General features: G+C 33.3%; 1 long non-coding RNA gene across 6 annotated transcripts in view; it reads right to left on the reverse strand.

Moving 5' to 3' along the window:
• The window catches only part of LOC136793801 (uncharacterized), a 1,119,572-nt gene that overhangs the window by 494,880 nt on the left and 612,167 nt on the right, over positions 1–12,525 (reverse strand). For all 6 annotated transcript variants that reach the window (XR_010839590.1, XR_010839589.1, XR_010839593.1 and 3 more), the window contains one exon: positions 2,965–3,166. This is a non-coding gene — a long non-coding RNA (uncharacterized lncRNA). The remainder of the gene's footprint in view (positions 1–2,964; positions 3,167–12,525) is intronic.

Consider the following 12,525-nt stretch of genomic DNA (forward strand, 5'->3'; position numbering starts at 1 on the left):
ATTAAATATAAGTCCAAATTACAATGCTATATTTTGTATTGCTAAGATTCTTAGAAAAATTGATTTAATTAAGTTTTTAAAAGTATATTTTTCAAGGATTAAAAGATCATTTTTTTCAAGAATAGTTCCAAAAACTACTAACCTTTAGTAATACCTCCACATTCTCATGCATCTCATTTGCTACCATGAACTACTGAAGAGAGAATAAATAAAATATATCATGCCACTGAGGAACCTTAGTTTTCAGTGAAATAATTTTTGTTCAAATAAAAATACATGTAAATATCTTATTAAGTATCCTGTAAGGAATTACTAAATGAATATTTCTTTGAGTAAAATCTCATTTATTCAGTAGGCTATGAATATAGCCTACTGAATGTTACAATCCCTTCTATAAATGTTAAATCTATAAATGTTACAATCCCTTCTATAAATTTTGCAGGATTTTAGGAGAAATGCTTCCTCCAAATTCGGGAACCCTTCTTATCTGATGGTTGGGTTCTAGTTATATTCTTGTTCTTCCCAAAATAGTTCAGGTCAAATGGAAGGATTGAAAAAAGTCCCTTTCAAGTTCTAAGTTTTAGACAACCTAGTACACAAATCAGTCAAGAATTAATGACCATATATGAATAAAAAGTAAGCTCTCTCTTAGGCTCAGAGAGAAAATCCCATTACCCCCAATATGCAAGGTATTTTTTAATGGCTCTATTGAACAACTTCTTACTTACTAATATAAATTGAAAAGTTCTCTACAACAGAGTTCTGAATCTCTATCATAAACTGAGAGAGCTTGTGTCTCAGGCTAGACTACCCAGAGACTGATAAACTGAGATGGAGAGAATGAGACAGAGCTAGGCATAGCAGAAAGGTTTATCCTTAAACTGCTCACCATATACAAAATAGAAGCACAAATCAAGCCCACAGCCTGAAATCTGGCATGCCTTGGATACAGGTAGCCATGCCATACATAAATATATGAAATAAATTAAATACAATTAATAGAAAAATAATAGTTTTTTATGAATCTGTTGCCAAAAATTAGGAATTCCATTTCTCACAGATGAAGTTGTTAGAGGATGTTAAGGACACTACAAAAACACTTCCTCTGAAGTAAGGTAGAAGTCTCCACTCAGGGAATAATACGATGGAAAATAAATTATCTTTCCTATCTCTTAGTACATCAACCCTAAATATCAAAGGCTATGGTCAACCAATGTGTGCCAATCTGTTTTGGGGTGAAGGAGATTTACATAGGCCAATCCATACCCACTTTCATAAGGCCCCCTCACTGATACCTCTCTCTTTGCATGTCCTCCTACACCCCATGAGCTTAGGGCTGGAGGAGGACATGCAAAGAGAGAGGTATCAGTGAGGTATAAAGTGCTAGATCCACATCAAGGCTACACTACCCCTTAGGACAAAAATATTTCTCCTATTCAATATTCCAGCTCAAGTTTAAACACCTTTATTTGCATTTCTCTACTAAGTCTTTCACATCTATTTCAGTTCTGAACTTAGTATGGAATATGTCTAGTGAAATAACCTTCGTCTCTTGTGGATTATTAACATTTATAATCATTTCTTCTAACTCTGCCCATATCCCAATCCCTTGCCTTTCTATTGTACTTTGGTCTTCTAGGGCCCTCATATCCCAAAGGAAATCAGTCTCTCCTTTTCTCCATGCAGTCAGAAATGGAGAATAACCTGTAAAATTTTTAGCCTAAAGACGTTGTTGATAAATTTTGCAGCCTTGTCCATAGGAGCCCGAGGAAGACTAGTACTTCCAATGATCCTCAAAATCTTCCCTGCCCTCGGCCTTTGCATTTTTCAGGTTTGAATAACTGGTATCATTCCCAAGACAGTAGGGGTACTCCTACCTGATCATCTATCCCTGCAGCAGTGGAACACACTTTCTCTGTTGACCTCTAAGACTTTCAATTATTCTGTATGTTTATCTCATTCTTTCTCTCACACATGTAGTTCTAACAGTATCTACTGGTTTGAGATGGTTTCTTTTCTTTTTTTTTTCTATATATGTTTGGACCTATTTTCATTTTCTTAATATACTTCCTTAATTATATCTTGTAGAGTTTCACACAGTGAGAGGTTTGAGGTCAGTGGATTCTGAATCCACGTAGGTACCCATTTTTACCCTCCCGGACCTATGGGTACTTCTCCTTTTCCCATTCATATATGCCAAGCCTCAAACTCAAACTCTCTTAAAGCAAAGTTGTTTTTCAAGCTCTATCACTATGTCTTTATTTGTTTCACTTTAATCTTTCTGCTCATCATTTTCTGAACACCAAAAACTATCTTATAAAACACCCTATGTGCCTCATGCCTGCTACACAGAGACAGTGAGTTCCAAACATTATAAATTTCTTACTCCTTGACTTATAATTATTCAGTTATATTTTTCTATTTCAACCCAAGAAAATGTATATATATGCCCTTTCAGAATAATTCAGATTTATCTTTAGTTGTTTATCGATTAATATATACCAGTCCCTAGTGTTTCTATAACAGTATGCTTCTGAAAGACATAATTACTATCAGCGTTTATCAAACAATCAAACTTGATACTCTGTTTTGTTTTGGCAAGGGGAGAGAGCAGATAATACCAGGAGTCTGAGGAGATGGTCAATATATCCAATACCTATGTATTTCCTTTGGCCTGAAATGTAATTTAGAACAAGTTAAATAGAATCAAAATCTGAGTTTGCTGATTTAATGCCTAGATAATAGTGTCCAGACCTAACAAGATAAGGTCAAAACCTCTTATATTCAGCTTGGTTTAAAACTTACCACTTGACCTGGGATTCTGGCTGAAAAATATAATAAGGACAAAAAGTAATCTGATGTAGCACAAACTGCCACACTAACATATGCCGAAAATCTGGTATACAGTGCTCTGCTTATTTGAATTGATCTTTAAAGTTTTTCCTTGAAAAAATATTTACTTACTTCTGTATTGCTGGCATTCCAAGCAACTCCAGCCAAAACAGGACAAAGTCACACACAGGAGGTTCACAAACAGCCTCTGTATGGGGTATGCCTCGACTTACATGCTGGCTCTATGCATGCAGGAGCATCAGTTCTCAGCCAGTATGATGGTGTGTGCTGGTTCTGCATGCTTACTTGCCCTTTTCCCTCTCCTGGTTTTAGCCTGTATGAAGGAGACAAAGGAAGTCAACGGGAATCAGTTACTAGTTTTACTAGTGTTTCTCTAACAACACATTTAGTGCTATAACTGGGACATTAAGGCTAAAGAGGGGCCCTCAGACTACTTTTCACAATGTACATCTATATGTGTCAGCATGTATTCATAGTACATGGTCACGGTCCAAGCCTGAAACACCAGCGAGACATCCATCTGAGTGTCCTGAGCTTGGACAGGTCCCACCACATAAGGAGACTACTGTATTTACATTACTCTCTGACTATCCTCAAAGGATGATCTTATCTATCTTAAAAAGATAATAGTTTTTTTGTTTTGTTTTTATTTTAATAAAGCTCAATTTTAGCCATCAAATTTAGCATTCTAGAAATCAGTTATGCATTTTTTGAACACATCATATTCCTAGGTTAACATCAAGTCCAGAAATTATTTTTAATGAGTTGGATATAAAGAATCAGGAAGAAGACAAATAGAAATACAACTTGAATGCAAAACATAATAGTACTCTACTCTAGCCCTCCCAATTATGTCTTTCAAATATATCACTGATCATCAAAATGGAAAACAATATATAGAAAAGGTGGGGTCCCCCTAAAAGCTGGTAATGATGTTGAGACTAAAAACTGATAAATTACAAGTGCTTTTTAAATGTGTTCTTTATTCTAAAAGAATGCAAATAATTATCCATAATCATCCATAGTTCTTGTACTTTACAGATCAGTTGTTTACTGGATACAATTTTCCTAACTGTAGACTTAAAGTGAAAAAATATGGGATTGAGCATTACTGGGGATGCAATTTTGCTTAAGTAAATTCACTTTCTATGAGCTCCATTTGCTTCATCTATAACATAAAAGACCTGTATTGAATGATCTGTTTTTACTGGCTATGAAATTCCCCAAACTTAATCTCCAATTTACTTTATAGGTAGGAAATTTAAGAATGAGCTCTGTCCACCTAATCAATATTGTGTAGTCACCAAAAATTGCACATTTCATATTTATTGCTAGGCATTGACAGTAACTTTCATAAACCTGTAATATTTACAAGTAAGAAAAAAAATTCAGTGTGTTGAAATCAAGGATCACACAGGATCATTATTATCATAAAGGTCATTACTTGGCTGTATTCTTAATTATATCCACAGATAGATAAACATGAAGAATGATCTTTTTATGTACTTCTTATGTTAAGTCCTTCTTCTATGACAATGTTTTATTTTTCTTTAAATTGGTAATAGTAAAGGGAGAATAACAATAATAATACATCCTACAGTTGGAACAAAGTGATTTATCCATTATTTTAAAGCTGTTCATGAAGAAGCAAATATCTTATTTTTAATGAATATTAATTTAATTAAGGTAATTTAAAAATCAAAATAAAAACTACCTGATATTTTAAAATTTAAACTAAATACTTAGTAAAAAAAATGTTCTTCAAGATGTTGTTCACTCCTGGCTTCTATATTACAATTTTATTTTTTATTTGTATATTTATCTGACTAACATCATATTCCCTAAGATTTACATTCATGAAGAGATTTTACCTCTTTTGTTCATGGTAGGATAGCCAATGTCTAATAACATACTAGTTATTCTAGATATTCCCTCCAAAATTTGTTGAATTAATTAGTAAATAAATTAGCAAGTCTCTAATGGATTTTAGTCTGTTGAAGGAGATAAATACATACACAAATGACTATTAACGGCATGAAAGAAAGGATGCTTAATATTATTATTAACAAAGGGCTATGTGAGTATAGAACAAGTAGTTATTAATTTCAACTTGTTCCCACAAGCTTCGTGGATGAGTTGGTATTTTAACCTTACCTTAAATAATAACCAGGAGTTAGATAAATTGAAATGAGACATTTTACAAGCAGGAAATAATACAGGCAAAGGCTTGGATGCTCAAAATTTCCAGGCTAAAAGGTGAATATACTTGGGAATAATGCTGGTTGCTGAAGGGAAGGATATATGAAGCAAGACCTCTGAAGAAGTGAAAAACTAGTAATTTTAATCTCCATTATTTGTGCTATGGAGAGCACAAGCAGCAATATGAGCCTTGGTTTCCTCATCTTTGAAAGAGAAATAATAGGAACTAACCCACTGAGATGTTAAGAATTAAACAGGATAATGAAAGCAAAGTATGCCACATTTTTCCTAGCAAATAATAGGTTCTCAATAAATGATAACTCTGATTATTTAAAAAAAGATCTTATTTTTGTATCATTTGTATCATTATTGAAAAGAGAATGGAAAAAATGAATACTTTCATGGCTCTCCGAATAGGGCAATGTGGATGAATACATGTATATATTCTATATATATACAGGCAAGTTCCCAGCACATTGAGCTAACAGGGAAAAGAGCTGCAGGAATATAATCCCCAAAACTAAGAGAAGGAAGAATACCATCTGAGATTTAAGCATTTTAAAGCAACCTAAGGGGTCTAAAGCCAAAAGGATTTTTCAGTGTCAGGAATGAATTCATTAACATAGCTAAAGAAAGTCTGTCAATCACAGGACAGTTAGTCACTTTTTTAAACAGAGATGCAGATGAGTCTCTAAGGTATAAATCTGAATTCCCTTCAAGTACAATTCCAAGTCCTGAGATAGGAAGGAAGCCTGGGCTAGTGAAATTGCCAATTCCACTGGCAAGACTTCCTATCATGAAAACGCATGTGTCCATTGATTTTGACTTGATAGCATTAAAATTTCTAATTATCTAACTCTTTTTTTCTGATATAATATATACCCAGCTATCATGAGACTATATTTGTTTTTGCATACTGATGTGCCTTTGGGGAAAAATATGTACTGGCCATGCTGAAGTAAGAATTTTATTTCATATAACATAATTCTTGTTATAAATTAATAAACTAACATTCTGATTGTTCTGATTGTATTTTGGTTGTTATGGTTGACTTATGTCTCCAAAAAGATATGTTGAAATCCTAACCCCAGCACTTGTGAATGTGACCTTATTTGGAAATAGGAAATAGGGTCTTTGTAGATATAATCAAGTTAAGATGAGGATGTGTGGGATCAGGGTGGGCCCTAATTAGTGGTGACACTAATTCAATGATTAGTGTCCTTACAAGAAGAGGAAATTTGGACAGATAAACACAGTTACACAGGCAAGAACCCCATAGGATGACAGAGGCAGAGATTAGAGTAGTACACTGACAAAGAAAAAAAAAACACCAGGAATTGCTGGCAACCACCAGAAACTGGGAGAGGCATGGAACAGACACTCCCTCAGAGCTCTCCAGAAGGAACCAAACTTGACAACACCTAGATTTTGAACTTCTAGTCTCCAGAACCATGAGATGATAAATTTTTGTTGTTTTAAACTGCCCACATTGTGAGTCTTTATTATGGTAGCTCTAGGAAATTAATGCAATAATTAAAGGAAATAATTTATTTTCCTATGCCCTGCAACTTAAAAAAATTTTTTTTTTCATAGACAGTTTTTTTTTCATTTGTTGGTTTTGGCTTTACGTATACTGGATCAAATATCTTTAGTGATACTTTTCTTAGACATTACTTTTGGAAACATTTTAAAGAAGACTCATAGAAATCAATCTATTCTGATTGAATACTTCTATTTAAAGAATTTGACATTGTTCAGAGTTGATCACGTTCAGCTGCTGTGTGATGTGTTATTGTTTCAGATGCTGTGTATGTATAGCACTTGCAAAATAATCTCAGTTCTGGTTGAAGTAGAAAATAACTCTTCCATTGTTGCCCTCAAACAGCATTCTATTTCTTAGCACAACAGAGCAATAAGTGTGTCTGTGGGTGTTGTTGTGGAAGCTGTTAACTGAAAAATGTTCAAATATGTTTTTTATTTGGATTCTTTAGATGCTAACTAAATTTGAGTTCTTGTTGTTATTTTAGTAAGGAATAATGAAACATATCATCAATGAAAGTTAAAGGAACAAGGTGAATCAATCTAATGGGAGAATCTAAATCTTTCCAGGGATCTAAGTCCATAAAAAAAACACCCGTTGATAGGTAACAGCAGGGGATTAAAGACTGAAGCAGTTTACTGCAGGCTATGACTGACCTGATCCCTTAATCCATCTGTCTTTTTATATGAGAATGCTATGCTAATTAGCTGTGTAAATTGTTTCCTGATGACATTAATTTTGTGCCTTTTTGTTATTCTAGGCTTTGACTTTCACTGTGATAAAAATACACTAAGGGACATTTCCAATTTAGACGGTTCTGATCCTGATAAATTCCAACACAGAAGCAATGTTGTGGGGAAATATGCATAAATAGCAAACAATCAATCCTGGGGATAGACATAGAGGACTTTGGCTTCCTATATAATCGTTCCCTTTAGCTTCTAAAGCATTACATTATCACACTTGAAATGTTGAAACATAATTCAAGGAGAACTTTTAGCAAATGCAATTTTCATTGCTCCATTTTCTTTGGAGAAAATCTAGACTTGAATATTAACATGGAGAAAGCAATGGAACAGATAGTCGTGATGTGAAATCTTATTAGTAAACAAGAGCTGCATCTGAGAAAATATTGTCATTAAAAGCTATGTAGTAGTTAATTGAGTTTTATATGAAATTTAGTGCAGGAAAGTTAATGACTAATGCAGCTATTTCACAGAGCTTGGTTACTGCAGACTCCATTATGATCTCCTTTTGCTTCAGAGCAACAATGAAATTAACCTCTCTGTTGTCCTGCAGGTGTTGTGTTCTGATAATGTATACCCCTTACAAGTTTGGGTAAATTATTTGCTTTGCATATAAATTAATCCTGAAGCTGAATCAATATTATAATAATGAAAATGTAGAGAATATTTGTATTGTAATAACACAAAGATTTATAGCAAAGTATATCAAAGTCTTATGTCCAGATCCAATTTCAGGAGAATGAATTTTAAAAATATTTACAATGCGCAAAACAGAGAGAGAGAGAGAGAAAATTGAGGGGAAGGAAGAATGATTTTGGAAAATAAAATATTTCATTATTTTTTGCATTAGTCAGGATGAAATAATTGAGAATGAATACATTTTGTTTTTCAGTATAAAAATAGTGAGATGGTTCTTATTTTACAATTCGTAACATCTTCTGAGTTTCGCTTTATTGGGTATGTATTATCCTTTAGTTAAACTCTAATTTCAAAATGTAAAGCATTACAGCAATAAGGTAAAGACCCAATTTTCACTTATATACAGTGGATTAGTAGTTATATTTCACTGCCAATAAAACATTTCCTTTTCTTCTTTTGCACTTCCAGACTTTTTTCTCTCATATTTTCCTCTGTGTTTTTCCTTCTTTAGTATTTCTTCTTTTAAAAATATGTGTGTAAATTATTTATAAATATGACTTTTTCTTCTTTGAAATGATACCTAAATTCAAATTGCTTTTATCTGGCTCAAAATTCAGAGGCAAATTCAACAGTGACCTGTTAAATGTTTGATAGTGTGTCATACTACATAAGGTACAAAAACTCTTGTGAATTGGAGGAGAAAAGTTAACACTTTCTCTGGCTCTCTATACTTAAAGAATATGTTTACCCATGGATATTGATCAAAAGACTTATGGGTAATATTTAGGTGGTAAAAAGGGAATAAATGATATTATGAGCATTTTGTCAAGTAATAAATTTAGTCCTTCATGTTTACTTTTATTTTAACTGCAATAGGAATAATCCTGTTTTGTTTACTACAAAACATTCTTTAATCTCCTCCCTTACAGTTGAGCATTGGGTATAGCTTTGATATTCTTGGTTATTACTCATTGGGTTCAATGTTCACTCTTTGTTTCTAAATTCCAAAAGCAAAGTGGAATCTAAAGTACAATAATAATCATTAATAATTTATAGAATGCTCATTTGCAAAACAAAATCAGGGACACTATAGGCAATAATAAGCACACATTAAACCAACTGGGCACTGTGCCAGAAAACCTGCCAAGTACACACAATAGGCAAGAAAATAGCTTGTGTATATGTGAGCAGAAATAAGTAAGAGAAAACAGCGCATGAAAGACTTGCAAACAGAACATCTAGGGAGTCAACAGATTCCCAAACTTCCATAGGAAACAAAAATATTTTGAAGTTCTTCCTGTTGGGTCTACTAACTGTCTTTCAATGTATGATATGTATGAGTCCCATCAGAAGACACTGAGTGTATTCTAAAAATTTCGAATTTGCTAGGTCTATGTGTAATAGATTATTTTAGGTTTTGCAAGCTACCAAGTGAGGAGTTCCAGGGCCACCAGATAGCTACAGGTTTGTGAGACTTTTAATTGTTGGATATGATGTAAACCAGTTCTTTTCTCCTATGATTTATTGAAGCTACAGCACTCTACTTGGGATGGCATGTGATTATAACAAGGGAGAATCACATGCCATCACTAAAGAGTCTCATGTAGGTGTTTTCTCACCTCATAAAACAGTACTTGCACTTTCTTAGGTGAGGTCTCTCCTGGCAAATTAAAGCAGGAAAATGCTCCCATGAGCTGAAGAAATCTATGAAAGTTAACTTACTAAAATGTTGCCTCTGACTTCCTTTAGGTAGGCTTTCACAGGTTATAGGTGTGAAGAACAACAGCAAACACAAAATGCTAAAAATATTTTCTTTCTGATGGAAAAGTGCTTCAAAATTCTATTCTGTGTAAGCTTGAGAGTTGAACACTAATTTGCTTAATATGCACTTATTATAAAACACTACTTGGGTAGGCACAACCCAGCTGTAATTGGCAAGAGAGCAACTAGGGATATACATTTACTTTTGCAATTATATCCAAACCAGGAGAAGAATACATGCGAAAAGTCTTTAACTAGGATTAAAAAGTTAATATGATGATTAAATTTAATTCTACTCAGTACAAATAATATTTGGTAGAGTTTTAGGAACATACTGTATATCCTAATTCTCAACTTGCAACCAAGATTATTGACAGTAAATATCTTGGGATTGACCAGGTAAATAAATTACTTCTTTGGAATATGAATTTTTTTCCTGAATAATATTCAGTGAACTGATAAATCTGTTTTGTTAAATTGAAACCTAGGTTTCAGGGATAATATATTGATACTCAATAGGATGAACTATTTATATCGAGAAAATGAATTTTACTCCATGAAACTATTATTTATGGAATGACTGTTACTAAAGCTTATTTTCAAGCCATGTAAAAGAGAATGACCCTTGTGCCAATTTCTCCTTCGGCTGTGAAATTTTATATTGGCAAAAGTATTTAGATATGAAATTCTGGAAGTCTTTGAACATAAAGTTTTCAATTAGTTACACCATAATTAAATAATATTTCTCTAACAGTGTGTATGTCTTAGGGGTGGAGGGGCAGAAGGTTTGGAAGTAAACATCTCACTAGTAGGATAGTATGCCCACTGTCTAAATTTTACTTCTCTTGGTTAATTCTATTAATTGAGCTGTTTGGATAATTCTGAATGAATTTAGAAAACAACAGAACTATTGTTTCTAAAGAAAATTATGGGAAGGGGTATACTATGGCTTCACTTATGCAAAGGCTATTAAAAGGGGAACTTGATTTTTTCTTCTTAAAATTCTTAGCTTGACCCGTCAAATTTAGCATGGTTTCTTGGACAAACATAAATACCCAAGTAACATAAATGGATTCAGTCATGATTAACTGAGTCAAAGGGATTTAATTTTTTTTTTAATTATTTTACCAAGTGGCTAATAAGATTTACTCCATGTCTTTTTCTAACAACTTTACCGGCCCATTGTTTAGTGCTGGACAAATAGAACACAAAGAGTTAAGTTCTGAGGATGATTGTTGCAAACTGTGGGAAATAAAGGACTTTATATGACATTATTTTGAAAGCAAAAAGTGATTTCCATGCAAAATATTTTATAACTGAATGCTCTTTCAAGATTATATATACTGGTTATTTGTTGATCTATTTCTACCCAATGTCAAAATTTCTCATCTTTTCAAACAAACATTAATTGAATACAAGTTGTGCCCCAGGAATCAATGACAAATAAGATTCTTAACCTCAATAAGCATATGGTTGGAGGCTAAATAAAGAACACAAACCAAGGTAATTATAGTAGAGTGTTTTAGTGATATATTAGTGTTAAGAATAGGGAGCTATAAGAAAAATTGAAAGAACATCTAACTGAATATTTGGAGAGTTAAAAGCTTTCTTCTGAAAATAACCTCTAATGAGAGTTCTAAAGGACAAATAGGAATTAAACAGAAAAAGCAGAAAGAACATTTTCGGTGTCAAAAGGTCTTGTTCACAGTCAGGAAGTAAATTATTAAAATGTTCACTAATGTACGTGGTTGATTTTGTTCAACGTTTTGAAACTAATATCATGTAGTCTACACCACAGTCCATATCAGAATCTTTGGTACATATGATCCTGGCTCTGTGAGGTTTTGATAGGTATTACTTGAATAAAACTAGAGGTGTTCGGTATCTACATGTATTTAGGGGAAAAAATGTGCTTCCTAAAAATTTAGTATTTTTTCCTGAATGATTTCTCGTTAATAAATTAAAGCATAATGTGAATTTCCAGAAAGTATTAATAGTAAGCAGTACTTTCCAAAAGTTTGTGACCGAGAAACTCTTTACCCATAGAACAACTCTTAGAATGCGTTTCCTGAGGAATATGCTTTGAGAAATGCTGCCCTAATTATGAGTGGATATGAAATTTTCCAAATCCAAGTTCCTTGTAGTAGAGATGACTAAAAGCATGGGGGAAAATTATAAAGTTTGATAGCAAACTCTAATGGTTTGAATGGTATTCCCCCCAAATTATGTACACCTGGAACCTCAAAATATGGCCATATTTGGAATAAGGGTCTTTGAAGATATAATTAAGGTAAGGATCTAAGAAAAAATAATCCTGGATTATGATAAGTTCTAAATCTAGTGATAAGTGTTCTTATAAGAGAATAGACAGAGACAGAAAGAGAAGGCCATGTGAAGACAGAGGCAGAGATTGAAGTGATATGTCTAAAAGCCAAGGAACACCAAGAAGTCCTAACAGTGTGGAATAGATTTTCTCTCAGAGCCGCCAATAGGAACCAACACTACAAACACTTACACTTTAGACCTCTGACCTCCAGAACTTCAAGAGAATGAACTTCTGTTATTTGAAGCCACCAAGCTTGTTATAATTTGTTATGACAACAGTAGGAACCAAACGTGAGGATATATTGCTTTTCCATACAGGCTATATAGTTCAACAAATTATAACCTTGACACATAGTATTACCAAATAATCAGTGAATCATGATGCCTCTTCAATTCCTGTCCTTACAGTGTTCTCCCAATCCGAACACAGGTTAGCCTTTTGAGTTACTTGAACAAAAAGAA

The sequence above is a fragment of the Kogia breviceps genome, chromosome 3 (assembly GCF_026419965.1).
Source record: "Kogia breviceps isolate mKogBre1 chromosome 3, mKogBre1 haplotype 1, whole genome shotgun sequence".
Lineage (NCBI taxonomy): Eukaryota > Metazoa > Chordata > Mammalia > Artiodactyla > Physeteridae > Kogia > Kogia breviceps.